The sequence below is a fragment of the Apodemus sylvaticus genome, chromosome 14 (assembly GCF_947179515.1).
Source record: "Apodemus sylvaticus chromosome 14, mApoSyl1.1, whole genome shotgun sequence".
In the NCBI taxonomy this organism is placed as follows: domain Eukaryota; kingdom Metazoa; phylum Chordata; class Mammalia; order Rodentia; family Muridae; genus Apodemus; species Apodemus sylvaticus.
The window spans coordinates 51,865,480-51,884,282 of NC_067485.1; positions in this window are offsets into that span (position 1 = coordinate 51,865,480).

The window sequence follows — 18,803 nt, forward strand, 5'->3', positions numbered from 1 at the left end:
AGGATAATCAGGCTGAGAAAGAAATTAGGGGGCACAGATTGCTCCGGCGGCATGTAGCTTAGGTTCCAGACCTGTGGCATCTGGCAGGAACCTTCAGATCTCCGCTTCCGGATCCAGAACAGCCTGGGCTGCAACACCACATCTCCAGGTCCTGCAGGAGACCAGAGGGGCACCTGGGAGGACAGCTGGGAGGAGTCAGTGTGCTCTGGTGAGTCCAGCAGGCCCCAGCAGGAGCCTTCAGGTGTCTGCTTTGGGATCTGAACAGCCTGCACAACAACACCCTGTCTCTAGGTAGTGCAGGAGGTCAGCTGTGCACCAGAGGCCACCTGGGAAGAGGCAGCTTGCACTGGTGAGTCCAGCATTGACAAGACCAACTAACACCAGTGAGAACTAGATGGCAAAAGGCAAATGCAGGAACATCACTAACAGAAATCAAGGCAATATGGCAGCATCTGAACCCAATTCTCCTTTAACAGCATGTCCTGGATACCCCATCACACCAGAAAAACAAGATTTGGATTTAAAATCACTGGTCATGATGCTGGTAGAGGAACACATGAAGGACATACTTAAAGAAATTCAGGAGAAAATGGATCAAAAGTTAGAAGCCCTTACAAGGAAAAAGCAAAAATCACTGAAAGAAATACAGGAGAATATAAAAGCCAATAATGAGGAAACACAAAAATCACTTAAAGAAATACAGGAGAACTTTGGTCAACGGGCTGAGGTCATGAAAGAGGAAACACAAAAATCCCTTAAAGAATTACAGGAAAGCAAAAACAAGCAAGTGAAGTAGCTAAGCCAAACCATCCAGGATCTAAAATCAGAAGTAGAAACAACTAAGAAAACTCAAAGGGAGACAACTATGGAGATAGAAAACCTTGAGAAGAAATCAGGGGACATAGATGCAAATATCAACAACAGAATACAAGAGATAGAAGAAAGAATCTCAGGTGCCATAGAAACCAAGGACTCAACAGTTAAAGAAAATGGAAAATGCAAAAACCTTGTAACCCAAAACATCCAGGAAATCCAGGACACAATGAGAAAACCAAACCTAAGGATTATAGGCATAGATGAGAGTGAAGATTTACAACTTAAAGGGCCAGCAAATATCTTCAATAAAATTATGGAAGAAAACTTCCCTAACCTAAAGAGAGAGATGCCGGTGAATATACAAGAAGCCTACAGAACTCCAAAGAGACTGGACCAGAACAGAAATACCTCCCATCACATAATAATCAAAACACCAAATGTACTAAACAAAGAAAGAATATTAAAGGCAGTAAGGGAAAAAGGCCAAGTAACATATAAAGGAAGACCTATGAGAATCACAGCAGACTTTTCACCTGAGACTATGAAAGCTAGAAGATCCTGGGCACATCTCATGCAGACGCTAAGAGAACACAAATGCCAGCCAAGACTACTATACCCAGCAAAACTCTCAATCACCATAGATGGAGAAATTAAGACATTCCATGACAAAACCAAGTTTACCAAATATCTTTCTACAAACCCAGCCCTACAAAGAATAATAGGAGGAAAACAGCAATATAAGGAGGGAAACTTCACTTTGGAAAAAGCAAGATAGTAACCTTCTTTCATCAAACCCAAAAGAAGTTGACCAATCAAATTTAAAAATTAACATCAAAAATGACAGGAAGTAATAATCACTATTCCTTAATATTTCTTAACATCAGTGAGCTCACATCCCCAATAAAAAGACATAGACTAACCGACTGGATACGAAAACAGGACCCTACATTTTGCTGCATACAGGAAACACACCTCAGGGTCAAAGACAAGCACTACCTTAGAGTAAAAGGCTGGAAGACAATTTTACCAGCAAATTGTCTCAGGAAACAAGCTGGAGTAGCCATTCTAATATCAGATAAAATTGACTTTCAACCTAAAGTCATCAAAAGAGATACAGAAGGACACTTCTTGCTGGTCAAAGGAAAAATCCACCAAGAAGAACTTTCAATTCTGAACATCTATGCACCAAATGCAAGTGCACCCTCAAAGCACACATTGCACCTAACACAATAATTGTGGGTGACTTCAACACTGCACTTTCCTCAATCAGGAAAACAGAAACTGAACAGGGACACAGTGAAACTAATTGAAGCTTTGGACCAATTAGATTTAACATATATATATATATATAGAACATTCTATCCTAAAGCAAAAGAATATACCTTTTTCTCAGCACCTCATGGTACCTTCTCCAAAATCGACCACATAATTGGTCACAAGACAGACCTCAACAAATATAAGAAGATCAAACTAATCCCATGCCTCTTATCAGATCACTATGGAGTAAAAGTGGTCTTCAATAGCAACAAAAACAACAGAAAACCCACATACACAAGGAAACTGAACAATATTGTACTCAATGATACCTTGGTCAAGGAAGAAATAAAGAAAGAAATTAAAGACTTTTTAGAACTTAATGAAAATGAAGACACAACATAACGAAATCTATGGGACACAATGAAAGCAGTGCTAAGAGGAAAACTCATAGCCCTGAGTGCCTCCAAAAAGAAAATGGAGAGAGCATACAGTAGAAGCTTAATGGCACACCTGAAAGCCCTGGAACAAAAAGAAGCTATTTCACCCAGGAGGAGTAGAAGGCAGGAAATCATCAAACTCAGGGCCGAAATCACTCAAGTAGAAATAGAGAGAACCATACAAAGAATCAACAAAACCAGGAGCTGGTTCTTTGAGAAAATCAACAGGATAGATAAACCCTTAGCCAGACTAACCAAAGGGCACAAAGACAGTACCCAGATTAACAAACTTAGAAATGAAAAGGGAGATATAACAACAGAAACTGAGGAAATTCAAAAAATCATTAGATCCTACTACAAAAGCCTATACTCAACACAACTGGAGAATCTGGAGGAAATGGACAGTTTCGTAGACAGATATCTGACACCAAAACTAAATCAGGATCAAATAGATCATCTAAACAGTCCCAAAACACCTGAAGAAATAAAAAGGGTCATAGAAAGTCTCCCAACCAAAAAAAGTATGGGACCAGATGGCTTCAGTGCAGAATACTATCAGACCTTCATAGAAGAACTAACACCAATACTCTTCAAACTATTCCACAAAATAGAAATGGAAGGAACTCTACCCAACTCGTTCTATGAAGCCACAATTATGCTGATACCAAAACCACACAAAGATCCAACAAAGAAAGAGAGCTTGAGGCCAATTTCTCCTATGAATATTGATGCAAAAATACTTAATAAAATTCTTGCCAACCAAATCCAAGAACACATCAAAACGATCATCCACCAGGATCAAGTAGGCTTCATCCCAGGGATGCAGAGATGGTTCAATATAAGGAAATCCATCAATGCTATCCACTACATAAACAAACTCAAAGAAAAAACCCATGTGATCATCTCATTAGATGCAGAAAAAGCATTTGACAAAATCCAGCATCCTTTCATGCTAAAAGTCTTGGAAAGAACAGGAATTCAAGGCACTTAACTAAACATCGTTAAAGCAATATATAGCAAACTGGTAGCCAACATCAAACTAAATGGAGAGAAACTTGAAGCAATCCCACTAAAATCATGGACTAGCAAGGCTGTCCTCTCCATATCTTTTCAATATAGTACTTGAAGTTCTAGCTAGAGCAATTAGACAACATAAGGAGGTCAAGGGGATACAAATTGGAAAGGAAGAAGTCAAATTATCACTATTTGCAGATGACATGATAGTCTACTTAAGTGACCCGAAAACCTCCACCAGAGAACTCCTATAGCTGATAAACAACTTCAGCAAAGTGGTTGGTTATAAAATCAACTCAAGCAAATCAGTTGCCTTCCTATACTCAAAGGATAAGCAGGCTAAGAAAGAAGTTAGGGAAATGACACCCTTCACAATAGCTATAAACAATATAAAGTATCTTGGTGTGACTCTAACCAAACAAGTGAAAGATCTATATGACAAGAACTTCAGGTCTCTGAAGAAGGAAATCGAAGAAGACCTCAGAAAAATGGAAAAATCTTCCATGCTCGTGGATCGGCAGGATTAATATAGTTAAAATGGCCATCTTGCCAAAAGCAATCTACAGATTCAATGCAATTCTCATCAAAATCCCAACTCAGTTCTTCACAGAGTTAGAAAAAGCAATTCTCAAATTCATCTGGAATAAGAAAAAACCCGGGATAGCTAAAACTATTCTCAACAATATCTAGGGGAATCAGTATCCCTGACTTCAAGCAATACTATATAGCAATAGTGTTAAAAACTGCATGGTATTGGCACAGTGACAGACAAGTGGACCAATGGAATAGAATTGAAGATCCAGAAATGAATCCACACACCTATGGTCACTTGATCTTCAACAAAGGAGCTGAAAACATCCAGTGGAAAAAAGATAGCCTTTTCAACAAATGGTGCTTGTTCAATTGGAGGTCAGCATGCAGAAGAATGAGAATTGATCCATTCTTATCTCCATGTACTAAACTTCAGTCCAAGTGGATCAAGGACCTCCATGTAAAACCAGACACTCTGAAACTAATAGAAAAGAAACTGGGGAAGACCCTTGAAGACATGAGCACAAGGGAAAATTTCCTGAACAGATCACCAATAGCTTATGCTCTAAGATCAAGAATTGACAATGGGACCTCATAAAATTACAAAGTTTCTGTAAGGCAAAGGACACTGTTAAAAGGACAAAACGGCAACCATCAAATTGTGAAAGGATATTCACCAACCCTACATCTGATAGAGGGCTAATATCCAATATATACAAAGAACTCAAGAAGTTAGACCTCAAGGAACCAAATAACCCTATTAAAAAATGGGGTACAGATCTAAACAAAGAATTTTCACCTGAAGAAATTCAGATGGCTGAGAGGCACCTTAAGAAGTGCTCAACATCATTAGTCATTAGGGAAATGCAAATCAAAACAACCCTGAGATTTCACCTTACACCAGTCAGAATGGCTAAGGTCAAAAACTCAGGAGACAGCAGGTGTTGCTGAGGATGTGGAGAAAGAGGAAGACTCCTCCACTGATGGTGGGGCTGTAAGATGGTACAACCACTTTGGAAATCAGTCTGGCAGTTCCTCAGAAAACTGGACATGACACTTCCAGAGGACCCTGCTATACCTCTCCTGGGCATATACCCAAAGGATTCCCTGGCATGCAATAAAGACACATGCTCCATTATGTTCATAGCAGCTTTACTTATAATAGCCAGAAGCTGGAAAGAACCCAGATACCCCTCAAAGTAGGAATGGATACAGAAAATGTGGTATATTTACACAATGGAATACTACTCAGCAATTAGAAACAATGAATTCACAAAATTTCTAGGCAAATGGTTTGATCTGGGAAATATCATCCTAAGTGAGGTAACCCAATCACAAAAGAATAAACATGGAATGCAATCTCTGATAAGTGGATATTAATTAGCCCAGAAGCCCTGAATACCCAAGGCACAAATTGCATAACAAATGACTCCCATGAAGAAGTATGGAGAGGGTCCTGATCCTGGAAAGGATTGATCTAGCATTGGAGGGGAATATAAGGACAGAGAAAAAGGAGGGATGTGATTGGAGAATGGATAGGGAGAAGAAGGTTTATGGAACATATGGGGAGGGGGGGATCCGGGAAAGGGGAAATCATTTGGAATGTAAACAAAGAATATAGAAAATAAAAATATTTAAAAAAATGAAATTAGGGAAATTACAGCATTCACAATAGTTTCAAAATATAAAATAACTTGCTGTGACTCCTATAAAACAAGTGAAAGATTTGTACAACAGTAACTTCAAGTCTCCGGAGAAAAAAATAAAAGACCTTAGAAGATGGAAAGATCTCCCATGGTCATAGACTGGATATATTAATATAGTAAAAATGGCCATGTGGTCAAAAGCAATCCTAGATTCAATGCAATACCAATCAAAATTCCAACTCAATTCTTCATAGAGTTGGAAAGAGAAATTCTCAAATTTGTTTGGAATAACAAAAAACGCAGGAAAGCAAAATCTATTCTCAACAATAAAAGAACATCTGGGAAAATCACCATCCCTGACTTCAAGCTATATTATAGAACAACAGTGATAAAAACTTGATATTGGTACAGTGACAGGCAGGTAATTCAATGGAAAAGAATTAAAGAAAAAAAAATGAACCTACACACCTATGTTCACTTGATCTTTAACAACGGAGCTAAAACCATCCAGTGGAGAAAAGACAGCATTTTCAACAAATGGCAGTCAACATGAAGAAAAATGCAAATTGATCTATTCTTATCTCCTTGTAAATATTTCAAGTCCAAGTGGATCAAGGAACTCCACATAAAACCAGATACACTGAAACTAATAGAAGAGAAAGTGGGGAAGAGCCTCAAGCACATGGACACAAGGGAAATTTTCCTGAACAGAACACCAATAGCTTATCCTCTAAGATCAAGAATTGCCAAATGGGTTCCGTTTTCTCTCTGTGCTTGGAGCCCATCCTCTGCCAAAGGGCTCCATACCCAAATAGCACAGGGAGAGAGCAAGCCTCCCAGGAATGCAGAAAGGCCTATGAGTGAAGACACACCACTGCTGCTCAGAGGAACCTGCCTGGAACCCTCAGAATATAGGAACCGAGGAGCTGTCTGGGACAGGAGTCCTCTGATTTCCATCTGTGCCAAGACAGTCAGAGACAGCAAGACCATCTAACACCAGAGATAACCGGATGGAAAGAGGCAAGGGGAAGAACATAAGCAACAGTAACCAAGGCTATTTTGCATCATCAGAATCCAGTTCTCCCACTACAGAGAGCCAGAATTAACCCAACACACCATAAAAGCAAGAGTCTGATGTAAAAATACATCTTATGATGATGATAGAGGACTTTAAGAAGGACATAAATAACTCCCTTAAAGAAATATAAGACAACAAAAGTAAACAGGTAGAAGACCTTAAAGAAGAAACACAAATATCCCTTAAAGAAATACAGGAAAACACAACCAAACAGGTAAAGGAACTGAACATAACCATGCAGGATCCAAAAATGGAAATACAAACAATAAAGAAATCACAAAGGGAGACAAACCTGGATTTAGAAAACTTAGGAAAGAGATCAGGAGTCATAGATGCAAGCATCAGCAACAAAATACAAGACATAGAAGAAAGAATCTCAGCTACAGAAGATACCATAGAAAACATTGACACAACAGTCAAAGAAACTGCAAAATGCAAAAACTTCCTTTTTTTGTATTCGATATAATTTATTTACATTTCAAATGATTTCCCTTTTCTAGCCCCCCCACTCCCTGAAAGTCCCGTAAGCCCCCTTCTCTTCCCCTGTCCTCCCACCCACCCCTTCCCACTTCCCCGTTCTGGTTTTGCTGAATACTGTTTCACTGAGTCTTTCCAGAACCAGGGGCCACTCCTCCTTTCTTCTTGTACCTCATTTGATGTGTGGATTATGTTTTGGGTATTCCAGTTTTCTAGGTTAATATCCACTTATTAGTGAGTGCATACCATGATTCACCTTTTGAGTCTGGGTTACCTCACTTAGTATGATATTCTCTAGCTCCATCCATTTGTCGCCATCTATGTCTCCAGCTTGACCAGTCAGGCCACCCCAGGTACTGAGCTATCCCGAGTGTAAGACCTCAGGGGACACAGACAACAGAGCTACTGCCAGTACCTAGAAACTGGGAGAACAGAGGCACCTCCATGGGCCGCCAGAAGCAGGTACTCTGCCTTGCAGAGAAGGCTGAGTCACCATCTTTGTCCCCAGCCAGATGAGACAGGCAACCCAGGCACTGGGCTATCCTGAGTCTAGGACCTCTGGAGACGCAGGCAACTGAGCTGCTGGCTGCCGCCTGGAACCTGAAACTGGGAGAGCAGTGGTTCCTCTGTGTGCCAGCCAGTCGTGGGGCCGGTGCCCTGAGGGATACCCACTGCCATCCTCGCTCTCTGACAGAACAGACAGGCAGTACCAGGTTCAGTCCACAGAGACAACCCAAGCATAACATTGCTTGGGGCAGGACACACCAGGGCTCCAACTGCACCCAAGAGGAGGACAGCACATCAGCAATCTCTGACAGGGGAAACCCAGCCATCCAGTGTTACAGAAATAGCTCTACAGCCTCACAGGAGGCTCAAACACCAGCCAGAAACAAGACCAACTAACACCAGAGGTAACAAGATGGCAAAGGGCAAATGTAGGAACTCTACTAACAGAAGCCTAGGCAATATAGCAGTGTTTGAACCAACATCAGCAAGTCCTGGTTACGCCAACACACCAGAAAAACAAGATTTGGATTTAAAATCGCTGGTCATGATGCTGCTAGAAGAACACAAAAAGGACATAAATGAATCTCCTAGAGAAATACAGGGGAACCTAAATAAGTTAGAAATGCATATAATGGAAACACAACAATCACTTAAAGAAATTCAGGAGAATAAGGCTCAAGAGATAGAAGCCAATAAAGAAGAAACACACACACATAAAAAAAAAAAAAAAAAAAAAAAAAAAAAAAAAAAAAACCCAAACTTAAAGAACTGTGGGAGAAAGTGCGTCAAATGGCAGAAGTCATGAAAGAAGAAACACAAGAATCTGTTAAAGAAGTAAAGGAAAACACAAACAAAAAAATGAAGGAACTGAACAAAACCATCCTGGATCTAAAAACAGAAGTAGAAACAACTAAGAAATCACAAAGAGAAAAAACTTTGGAGTTAGAACACCTTGAGAAGAAATCAGGGGCCATAGATGCAAATAACAACAACAGAATACAAGAGATGGAAGAAACATTCACAGATGCCGAAGATACCATAGAAACCATTGACTCAACAGTCAAAGAAAATGCAAAATGCAAAAAGCTTGTATCCCAGAATATCTAGGAAATCCAGGACACAATGAGAAGACCAAACATAAGGATTATAGGTATAGATGGGAGTGAAGATTTACAACTGAAAGGGCCAGCAAATATCTTCAACAAAACTATGGAAGAAAACTTTCCCCACTTAAAGAGACAGATGCCCATGAATATACAAGAAGCCTACAGAACTCCAAACAGACTGGACCTGAGCAGAAATACCTCCTGTCACATAATAATCAAAACCCCAAATGTACTAAACAAAGAAAGAATATTAAAGGCAGTAAGAGAAAAAGGTCAAGTAACATATAAAGGAAGGCCTATCAGAATCACAGCAGACTTCTCACCAGAGACCATGAAAGCTAGCAGATCCTGGGCAGATCTCATGCAGACTCTAAGACAACACAAATGTTAGCCAAAACTACTATAACTAGCAAAATCACCATAGGTGGAGAAACCAAAATATTCTATGACAAAACCAATTTTACACAGTATCTTTCTACAAACCAGGTTCTACAAAGAATTATAGGAGGAAAACTCCAATAAAATGAGGGAAACTACACCCTGGAAAAAGCAGCATAGTTATCTTCTTTCATCAAACCTAAAAGAAGATAACCACTCAAATATAAAATTAACATCAAAAATGACAGGAAGTAATAATCACTATTCCTTAATATCTCTTAACATCAATGAACTCAATGCCCCAATAAGAAGACATAGACTAACCAACTGGATACGTAAAACAGGACCCTACATTTTGCTGCATACAGGAAACACACCTCAGTGTCAAAGACAAAAACTACCTTAGAGTAAAAGGCTGGAAGACAATTTTACAAGCCAATGGTCTCAGGAAACAAGCTGGAGTAGCCATTCTAATATCAGATAAAACTGACTTTCAACATAAAGTTATCAAAAGAGACACAGAAGGACACTTCTTGCTGGTCAAAGGAAAAATCCACCAAGAAGAACTTTCAATTCTGAACATCTATGCACCAAATGCAAGGGCACCCTCATTCGTAAAAGAAACTTTACTAAAGCTCAAAGCACACATTGTACCTAACATAATAATTGTGGGTGACTTCAACAGTCCACTCTCCTCAATGGACCGATCAGACAAACAGAAACTAAACAGGGACACAGTAAAACTAAATGAAGCTTTGGACCAATTGGATTTGACTGATATTTATAGAACATTTCACCCTAAAGCAAAAGAATATACCTTTTTCTCAGCACCTCATGGTACCTTCTCCAAAATTGACCATATAATTGGTCACAGGACCGATCTTAACAAATATAAAAAGATCGAACTAATCCCATGCCTCCTATCAGATCACTATGGAGTAAGAGTGGTCTTCAATAGCAACAAAAACAACAGAAAGCCCACATACACATGGATGCTGAACAATACTCAATGACACGTTGGCCAAAGAAGAAATAAAGAAAGAAATCAGAGACTTTGTAGAATTTAATGAAAATGAAGACACAACATACACAAATCTATGGGACACAATGAAAGCAGTGCTAAGAGGAAAACTCATAGCCCTGAGTGCCTCCAAAAAGAAAATGGAGAGAGCATACACTAGCTCTCCTCCTGAAAGCCCTGGAACAAAAAGAAGCCAATTCACCAAGGAGGAGTAGAAGACAGGAACTAATCAAACTCAGGGCTGAAATTAATCAAGTGGAAACAAAGAGAACCATACAAAGAATCAATGAATCCAGGAGCTGGTTCTTTGAGAAAATCAACAAGATAGATAAACCCTTAGCCAGACTGACCAAAGGGCACAGAGAAAGTATCCAAATTAACAAAATTAGAAATGAAAAGGGGGATATAACAACAGAAACTGTGGAAATTCAAAAAAATCATCAGATCCTACTACAAAAGCCTATACTCAACACAACTGGAGAATCTGGAGGAAATGGGCAATTTCCTAGTCAGATACCAAATACCAAAATTAAATCAGGACCAAATAGATCATCTAAACAGTCCCATAACCCCTAAAGAAATAGAAGGGGTCATAGAAAGTCTTCCAATGAATAAAAGCACAGGACCAGATGGTTTCAGTGCAGAATTCTATCAGACCTTCAAAGAAGACCTAACACCAATACTGTTCAAACTATTCCATGAAATAGAAACAGAAGGAGCACTACCCAATTCCTTCTAGGAAGCCACCATTACACTGATACCAAAACCACACAAAGATCCAACAAAGAAAGAGAATTTCAGACCAATTTCCCTTATGAACATCAATGCAAAAATACTCAATAGAATTCTTCCCAACTGAATCCAAGAACACAGAAAAATGATCATCTACCATGATCAAGTAGGCTTTATCCCAGGGATGCAGGGTTGGTTCAATAAATGGAAATCCATCAATGCAATCAACTACATAAACAAACTCAAAGAAAAAAACCTCATGGTCATTTCATTTGTTGTGGAAAAAGTATTTGAGAAAATTCAGCATCCTTTCATGCTAAAAGTCTTGAAAAGAACAGGAATTCAAGGCCCATACCTAAACATCGTTAAAGCAATATACAACAGGCTGGTAGACAACATCAAACTAAATGGAGAGAAACTTGAAGCAATCCCACTAAAATCAGGGACTATACAGGGCTGCCCCATTACTTTCTCAGTATCTTTTCAATATTGCGCTTGAGGTACTAGCTGGGGCAATTAGACAACATAAGGAGGTCAAAGGGATACAAATTGGAAAGGAAGAAGTCAAACTATCATTATTTGCAGATGATATGATAGTCTACCTAAGTGTCTCAAAAACTTCACTAGAGAACTCCTACAGCTGATAAACAACTTCTGCAAAGTGGCAGGTTATAAAATCAACTCAAGCAAATCACTAGCCTTCCTATACTCAAAGGATAAGTAGGCTGAGAAAGAAATTAGGTAAATAACCCCCTTCACAATAGCCACAAACAGTATAAAGTACCTTGGAGTGGCTCTTACCAAACATGTGAAAGATCTGTATGACAAGAACTTCAAGACTCTGAAGAGGGAAATTGAAGAAGATCTCAAAAAATGGAAAAACCTCACATGCTCATGGATCTGCAGGATTAATACAGTTAAAATGGCCATTTTGCCAAAAGCAATAAACAGATTCAATGCAATACCCATCAAAATCCCAACTCAATTCTTCATAGAGTTAGAAAGAGCAATTATCAAATTCATCTGGAATTAAAAAAAAAAAAAACCCAGGATAGTTAAAACTATTCTCAACTACAAAAGAACATCTTGGGGAATCAGTATCCCTGACCTCAAGCAATACTGTTAAAAACTGCATGGTATTGGTACAGTGATAGGCAGGACGATCAATGGAACAGGATTGAAGATCCAGAAATGAACCCACACACATATGGCCACTTGATCCTCGACAAAGGGGCTGAAAACATCCAATGGAAAAAAGATAGCCTTTTCAACAAATGGTGTTGGTTCAACTGGAGGTCAGCATGCAGAAGAATGAGAATTGATCCATCCTTGTCTCCTTGTACTAAGCTCAACTCCAAATGGATCAAGGGCCTCCACATAAAGCCAGACACTCTGAAGCTAATAGAAAAGTAATTGGGGAAGACCCTTGAGGACATTGGTACAGGGGGAATGTTCCTGAACAGAACACCAATAGCTTATGCTCTAAGATCAAGAATTGACAAATGGGACCTCATAAAATTACAAAGTTTTTGTAAGGCAAAGGACACCATCAAAACGACAAATCAGCAACCAACAAATTGGGAAAAGATCTTCACCAACCATACATCAGATAGAGGGCTAATATCCAATATATACAAAGAACTAAAGGAGTTAGACCCCAGAAAACCAAATAACCCTATTAAAAAATGGGGTACAGAACTAAACAAAGAATTTTCACTGAAAGAACTTCAAATGGCTGAGAAGCATCTTAAAAAATGTGCAACTTCATTAGTGATCAGGGAAATGCAAATCAAAACAACCTTGAGATTTCATCTTACACCAGTCAGAATGGCTAAAATTAAAAATTCAGGAGACAGCAGGTGTTGGAAAGGATGTGGAGAAAGAGGAACACTCCTCCACTGCTGGTGGGGTTGCAAATTGGTACAACCACTCTGGAAATCAGTCTGGAGGTTCCTCAGAAAACTGGGCACCTCACTTCTGGAAGACTCCTGGGCATATACCCAGAGGATTCCCCAGCATGTAATAGCTCTACTATGTTCATAGCAGCCCTATTTATAATAGCCAGAAAAGAACCTAGGTATCCCTCAACAGAAGAATGGACGCAAAAAAATGTAGTATATATACACAATGGAGTACTATTCAGCCATTAGAAACAATGAATTCATGAAATTCTTAGGCAAATGGATGGAGCTGGAGAACATCATACTAAGTGAGGTAACCCAATCTCAAAAGATCAATCATGGTATGCACTCACTAATAAGTGGATATTAGCCTAGAAAACTGGAATACCCAACACATAATTCACACATCAAATGAGGTACAAGAAGAATGGAGGAGTGGCCCCTTGTTCTGGAAAGATTCAGTGTAGCAGTATAGGGCAAAACCAGAACAGGGAAGTGGGAAGGGTTGGATGGGAGACCAGGGGGAGGGAAGGGGGCTTATGTGACTTTCTGGGAGTGGGGGGGGCAGAAAATGGAAAATTATTTTGAAATGTAAATAAAAAATACATCGAATAAAAAAAGAAAATAACTAATATAAATAAATAACCAATAAAATAACCAATGAAATAACCAATAAAAATTTTAAAAAAGAAATGACAAATGGGACATCATAAAATTGCAAAGCTTCTGAAAATCAAAGGACACTCTCAAAAGGACAAAACAGCAACCAATATATTGGGAAAAGATCTTTACCAAGCCTAAATCTGATAGAGGGCTAATATCCAATATATACAAAGAACACAAGAAGTTAGTCTCCAGAGAACCAAATAACCCTATTTAAAAAGGTGGTATGGTGCTAAACCAAGAATTCTCAACTGAGGAATACTGAATGGCTGAGAAGCACCTAAAGAAATGTTCAACATTCTTAGTCATCAGGAAAATGCAAATCAAAAAACCCCTGAGATTTGACCTCATTCCAGTCAGAATGGCTAAGACCAAAAACTCACCTGAAAGCAGGATGCAGTAAAAGAGGAACACTCCACCAGTGCTGGTGGGATTGCAAGCTGGTACAAATACTCTGGAAACCAATTTGTCTGTTCCTCAGAAAATTGGACATAGTACTACTGGAGGATGCGGCTGTACCACTCCTGCGAATATACTCAAAAGATGCTCCAACATATAACAAGGAGATGTGATCCACTGTGTTTATAACCACCTTATTTATAATAGCCAGAAGCTGAAAAGAACCCAGATATCCTTCAACAGAGGAATGGATACAGAAACTGTGGTATATTCATATAATACTATACATCAATTAAAAACAATGAATTCACAAAATTCTTAGGCAAATGGATAGATCTAGAAAAATATCATCCTGAGTGAGGTAACCCAATCACAAAAGAACACACATGTTATGCACTTACTGGTAAGTAGATATTAGCCCAGATGCTCAGAATTCCGAAGATACAATTCACAGACCACATGAAAGTCAAGAAGAAGGAAGACTGAAGTGTGGATACTTCAGTTCCTTTTAGAAAGGGGCTCAAAATACCCATGAGAGGAGATACAATGTGTGAAGCAGAGACTGAAGGAAAGACCATCCAGAGACTGTCCCACCGGGGGATCCATCCTACATACAGTCACCAAACCTATACACTATTGTGGATGCCAACAAGCACTTGCTGACAGGAGCCTGCTATAACTGTCTCATGACAGGCTCTGTCAGTGCCTGACAAATACAGAAGTGGATGCTCATATCCATCCATTGGACTAAGCACAGGGTCCCCATGGAGGAGCTAGAGAAATGGCCTAAGGACATGAAGGGATGTGCAGCCCCATAGGAGGAACAACAATTAGAACCAACCAGTATCCCCAGAGCACCCAGGAACTAAACCACCAACCAAAGAGTACACAGGGAGGGAACCTTAGCTCCAGCCATGTATGTAGCAGAGGATAGCATTGTTGGACATCAGTGAGAGGAGAGACCCTTGGACCTGTGAAGGCTCATTGCCCTCCTGTAGGAGAATGCCAGGACAGGGAAGAGGGAGTGGGTGGGTTAGTGAGCAGGAGGAGGGAGGATGGGGTAAGGGGATTTTGGATGGGAAACGAGGAAATGGGATAACATTTGAAATATATATAAAGAAAATATGAATTAAAAACTCACAAACCTAAATAACAAAAATCTAAACCACCTAATTAATAAATAGGCTACTAAAACTGAGAAGAGAGTTCTCAAAGGTAAAATACAAATGGCCAATAAAGTATGTAATGGAAGGTTAAACATCCTCAACTATTAGGGAATGCAGATTAAAGCCCTGTGGAGATTAGTTTTATCACCTTAGTCAGAATGGTTATCATTATGAAAAGAAGCAATGCTAAATACTGTAGAGGGTATAGGGGAAAGAGAACTCTTACATACTTGTAATGAGAATATGACCCTGAGCAGTCACCATGGGAATCAGAATAGAAGTTCCTCAAAAATCTACTAGTATAAACTCTATTTTGACTTATTTTTGACTTATTTCTATCCAACAGACTCCAGATCAATATATCATAAAGGGAGCATCTATGCTAATTGCAACATTATTAGCAAAAAATGGATACAAACAATGGTTGTTTTCTTTTTGAAAATGTATATGACTATAAGCAATCATTTTAAGAAAACTAAGCCATAAACACAAATACCATGTGCCTCTTCTTATTTGTGGGTCCTAAAATGCTTTTCATACATATAAAACTATGATATAAAAGTAGAAGGGAGACAGGAGAAGAAAGGAGACTAGCAGACTAGAAGGAATTATGAGACTAGGGAGAAAAAGCAGAAAGTTGAGAAATATAACTAAAGTACATGATACACTTGAAAATATCACCTGCACTTTTTCTTTTTTATTAGATATTTTCTTTACTTACATTTCAAATGTTATCCCTTTCCTGATTTCCCCTCCAAAACCCCTCTATTCCATCCCCCCTCCCCCTACTCACTAGCCCACCCACTTCCACTTCCCTGCCCTGGCATTCCTCTACACTAGGGCATCATTAAGCATTCACAGCACCAAGGGCCTCTCCTTTCACTGAGATCCAACAAGGCCATCCTCTGCTACACATACAGCTGGAGCCATGGGTCCCTCCAGGTGTACTCTTTGGTTAGTGGTTTAGTTCCTGGGAGCTCTGGAGATACTGGTTGGTTCATATTGTTGTTCTTCCTATGGGGCTGCAAACCCCTTCAGCTTCTTGGGTCCTTTCTCTAGCTCCTCCATTGGGGACCTTGTACTCAGACCAATGATTGGCTGAGAACATTGCCCTCTGCATTTGTCAGCCACTCACAATCTTAATCAAAGACATTGATGTAAAAATGTGTTCAGACCTGCCTTTCACCACAGGAGGTCACTAATCTGATCTGTGCTTTCAAATACACATGATAGGAGCGATAACAGTCCTTGAGAAAAAGTGCGAGATTATTTACAAGATGCTTTGACTACATAATACATACACTTCCCTCCAACTCAAGTCTGGTAAACTTTACCCAAGCACTGATAGCAATGTGTAAGAAGAAGAAAAAATCACCAAGTGTTAAATTTAAACCAGAATTAGATTCATTGGCTGGCCTTCGAAGGTATGTTTATATTGTATACATCTATTATTATGGTTGATTTTAATGGTAACTTGCCACACAAATTAGATCACATGAGAGCCTCACCAGAAGTGTCCTGATTGATTGACTGATGTGGGAAGTTCTAAATTGTCTGTTGGGGGCAACTCTGGTAACTACCCAGATACAAAAGATTTGATAGAAGGAAAATTTTGCCTTTTGCTTATTCCACTTTGCCTTTTTCCAGGAGTTAATTAGCACCTATTGGGGCTGGAGCTGATCTCTAGGCTGTTATCAGAGGCAGAGTATCCAAGCTTACATCCTGGACTAGAAACCAGGAAACATTATGGCTACCAGTACCAGCTCAAGGCCACTGAGGCAACCAGCCTAAAGGGTCAAGTAGCTGATGTTAGCTACTGTTACTATTTTGAAATTGACCTGACTCATATATTTATTTCATTAATTTCATATATACATAATGACATTTGTCCTGTTTTTCTAGAGAATCCTGATTAATACACCTGTGACAAATTGCAGAGCCAGGACAGTAAAGTACTGGGCATGGATGTTGAGGTTTGTTCCCTAGGCTCGGCTCTACAAGCTAAGTCATTATATTGCCTGAGATAATTACCAACTCTGGAGCTCTGCTTCTGTCAGCTGAATAGAAGAGAAAGTTGTAAAACAGAATGAGCTGTCTTGAACTGCAGCAGTCACTGGGTCTAGCTAGAAGCCGAAGCTGGCATTTTTATAGTCAGAACTATAAAAAGATTGTGTTTGAAATAATCTATAGCTAAGAAGCCACTGACACTGGCAGAGTCCCCACAGATCTTTGGGTTGGTTCAGACAGCACAATCAGATCTCTTTATAGAAGTCAAATTTTCTTTGTAAGTAGAAGGTGCCAGATTAAAGCAGCCAAAGAGTCCTTGTGTCCCTAATTCTGTATTTTACCAAGTAGAGGAATGTGGATGTGTTGGGAGCACTGCAGGGTAAGTGGCGGGGAGAGGTGTGTAGAGGTGGAGGAACTGTAAGACAGTTTGTTTAGAAAAGAGTAGTCCAATTTGGAAAGGAAATAGTGTAACTTCTGTACTTGGAAACTAATGAGTTATTTGAGTAAAGAGTTTGTTGGGTTAAATGAAACTAAGGGAGGCAGAGTAATTTTCCAGTCATCCTACATTTGGTCGTTGTAAGGAGGTAGAATCTGTAATCAGCCTGAACCATCTTCTATCAGCAGTTCCAACCTCTCCTTTGGCACATCTCACTAATGCTGCTGTTTAAGAAGAGGACTTAAAATGAATCTGAGAGATTTATTTACATCAACAGTTCCAACTGCTCACACACACACATGCATCTCACTAATGCTGTTGTGTTGATTTCTCATCTCTCTACCTGGAGGAGTTTATAGGAAGAGTGACTAAAGGGTACGTAGCTGAGGGGCGGAGAATGGATACGGAGCATAAACTAATGTTTAAATTGTATGATCAAGTTCCAGAAGTTTGACTTCATCTGCCTTAAGGGTTTGTTAGAACAAACAAACATCATAAAGTATAACATTATTGTTACAATTTCATGGGTACAGTTCCCTATTGTATATAGAATAAAATGCCTTTCAGCAGGAAAGAAAGGATGTTAAAGCTGAGAGACCTGTGGGGAAAAAAGGTCTTTAAAGCCTAATCTACTTTAAATATAGGTAAGGCTGTATCTATCCTGAACTAGAGACTTATGATATCTAAAAAAAATTTATCAGTTGCATAATAATTCACACAACTGACCAGACACATATCTAAACAGAGAGCAAAGTATTAGGCTCAAGAGAGAAGGAGATTTTTTAAATTTTTAATTAAATTTATAGTCTCTATTATTTTAGATTAGCAATAACACCGTTACATTAAATCCAAAGTACAGAAAAATAATGAAGACAATAAATCACTTTTTCTCATTTCCAAATATTTTTATAAAGAAAAATAAATTCTAAGCAAGTAAGCCTTATCAATTCCTCTATTGTCAACATTATGTTAAACACTCATTAAAATAAATACTTTTTTCTTCCATGTTTTCTTAGCTCTAAAGAAATGTTTGTTAGACATTATTTGGACTCTCTGTGTAGCAATGATTTTCCAAAACATTTAAGAATTAGAAATCTAAAAAGCTGCCAGCAATCGTATCAATTGGCTGTGCTTTGCTTTCTTAAGCAGTTCTGTTGATCACCAATAATTTTCTCCTCCTCCTCCTCCTTCTCCTCCTCCTTCTTCTTCCCCTTCTCCTCCTCCTTCATAT